The sequence below is a fragment of the Strix uralensis genome, chromosome 11 (assembly GCF_047716275.1).
Source record: "Strix uralensis isolate ZFMK-TIS-50842 chromosome 11, bStrUra1, whole genome shotgun sequence".
Classification (NCBI taxonomy): Eukaryota; Metazoa; Chordata; class Aves; order Strigiformes; family Strigidae; genus Strix; species Strix uralensis.
In genome coordinates, this window is record NC_133982.1 from 21,317,510 (window position 1) to 21,320,572 (window position 3,063).

A 3,063-nucleotide genomic window follows, 5' to 3' on the forward strand; every position below is an offset into this window, starting at 1 on the left:
CTCACAGATAAGCTTGGGCTGGCATTGGAGTACATGACACCAGCAGATCAACTACACCAGAGACTGACTCGAGCCCATTTGGGGTCGATGACAACGTCGGCTGACCTCATGCTTATGGCCAGCACTGCAAAAGGTGCTGCAGAGGTTGGTGGGACTGAGAGGAGGTTGCAGGGGCACCCCCAGGAACATCCTAGGGGCAGAGGGAAGCAGGGTCTAAGTGCCTGTAGGCTTCGTGGCAGCCAGGCGCCCTCTCCATGCCGTGTGCCCATCTACATCCCAGGCACGTTCGCTAGCACACATCCTCCTAATTGTGCCTGGGACCCCAGCAGGGTGACCCCGCAATGTACAGTAGACCTGCTCCACTATAAAACAGCTCCTGCCATGGTAGGCAGGGCCCAGAGGACCATTTACCTGTTTTAATACTAAGAGTCTTTGAGTTATCAGCTAAACCTCTGGCTTCTCTTAGTATTTCAGTCTCTGATAGAGCTGGTCAAAATGTTTCCATCCAGCAAACATTTTCTGACGAAAAATTAAGGTTTTTATTACTTTTATTAAGAAAATAGCCATCTTACCAACTAAAAAAAGTACATTTCAAAATCCCAAATTCTTTTTTATTTTTGGTTGGTTGTGAGTTGTTTTCTTAGCTCCATCATCCCACTCTCCTCACCTGCCCTTTGCTACTGTCAGGAACAAAAAGGAAAAGCAAGTGTGCAGAGGGGGCAGCAGACCCCACAAAGTCACCTTCTGTACCCAAAACAATCTGTTCCTGGCACTGCAGCACATTACTGTGCCACTGTGAGAAGCTGTTCTGCTGTGCATTCTGCCAAAGGTCCTTACTGTAGTCATTTAGGAATTAGCCCATTCAACTCTGAGACTATGATCACTAGTTTCCTTCTGGCCCATCTAATCTACAAAGACAAGCAAGCCAGGGTCTGGCTGTGTATCCTGAGAAGAGGTATCTGGAGAACTGCTTTCATCTGACAACGTTGTCAATTCAAATCCTCCGTGTGCCCTATTTATTTTAAGGAATAAACGGGTTAGCATCACTACCTGCTACAAGCTATGGGAGTTGATTTGCAGCCAAATTCTCAGGATAGGGCTTGTGCATGCATCAGGGGAAAATGCCAAACCTCCATCAGATACCTGCTGCTGGTAAAATACCACTGCTGTCCATTTGCGCAATACTGCTGTTTCACCTCTTTTATAAAAAAAAAAAAAAATCTCAGACCTCTGCTGCAAACATGAAGGAGCTTCACCACACCTAGGAGGGAGGTCAGGATTGGTACAAATGGGGGAACAGGCAAGGAGTGAAAAAAATGCCAGCCTTCGGGCGGGAAGGCAGTGAAGCTCAGCTCATCATATCAGCACTTGTTCGCTCACACAACACTTCAGTGCAAAGAAAACTAAATCTCCATTATAATCTCACGTTTTTGGACTAGGCTCCTGCGTATTAATTCCTATTGATTGACACGTGGAACAGCACACTTTGATCATCTTGTTAATCAGGTATTCTTGCAGCAATACGTGATGCAGTTTAAATAAGCCAGGTTAAGTCCTTGTGTACACAAGGAAGCTATTATAAGAGAAGGCAATGATGAAACTACTTTTTGCAAGAAGTAACCAGAGATTGAGTGCCTTATATGCTTTGGAAAATTTCACTTAATTTATATCATTTTTCATTACTTTCTGCTTAGCATGACATGGTGTTGTGCTGCCAGCCATGACCGGTTTGGCTTGAAAGTCAAGATTTTGCAAGCTGGACTAGTGAAACCCCCTGAGGCTCTGAGCTTACAGGGAACTCAGTACCTTCATTTCAAGGGGGCATCTCCTTTATATAGTGTGTTTTGGTCATCCAAAATACTGACCACTCTTGAGGCTATTGCTTAGATGCACAGCAGTTCTTGGCAGACAGGACTGCTGAGTTACTGTGGCCCTGTAGCATGTTTCAGAAAAAAAGGTCCTGCCTCCCCAAGGCACCAGAGGAGAAGACCCCAGCACTGCCATGGAAGAAGAGCACTGGTACCCAATAAGGCTGTCCAGCCCCATATAGGCACCTCACTGCACAGCTGACCCCGCTGCCCAACCTCCCAACAGAATTACATTTGCATCTAATTACAGAATTACAACAGCATCTAATTTGCAGAAATACCAATCAGTCCCAGCTCCTGCTGATATCAGCAGGGACTACAAGCACTGGGATACCGAAAAATCAGAGCGGTATCACCAGCCCATGCCTCCCTCTCCCCCATTTATGAGTGTGGCTCAGCCTCTTAGGGACCATAACTGAGTCTTTATGAAGCCCTTGGATGGGTTTTGCTGCAAAACAAAGCTAAGAATGAACATGCACGATTACACCAGGACAATAGCCTAAACTTAACAATCACTTCCTGCAATTGTCTGAGGCAGCCTGTAGAACGAAGAATCATTTCATGATAAATCCTTGTTTGTCATTTACCATCATTAATCTATACTGTCAGAATGAGTTAGGTGCAGAGGAGCATGTTAATTACAATGCAGATGACACTCTAGCTTTCATTATCATGACTTCAAAGTAAACAGTGTCAGTTAATCAACTTCAGTCACCATAAATGGTTGGAGGAAAGCACGATTCAGCTGACGGTACTGACCCAGCTTGCAGGGTCTGCAGTTACAAGGCTGGCATTATATCATTACTTTTCCAAATTGCTCTCTATTTCTATCCACATTAGTCAGGTCTATGGGACACTTTTTCCACTGCCTATGACATGCCTTAAATTAGGGGTGACCAATTTTGTCAATATGTAGCAACCTAGCTTTATTTATAGAACACTTCAGATTAAACAGCAAAAGCTCCCACTGTCCTTTTATGCCTTTTCATTTTGCATTTAACAGCTACTTATTCATTTTACTTACCAACTAGGGCTATGTTTTTATAGCTTGTGGTTCCCATTTCAATATTATTTTATGCCATTTTCTGGAGGGCTAGGATTATGGAATAAACCTAAACACCTGGACAGTTTGTAAGGCACTGGGAGAGCAGCTAGCAGTGTTGCAAAGGCCCCCAAATCCCGTCAGACAAATGTA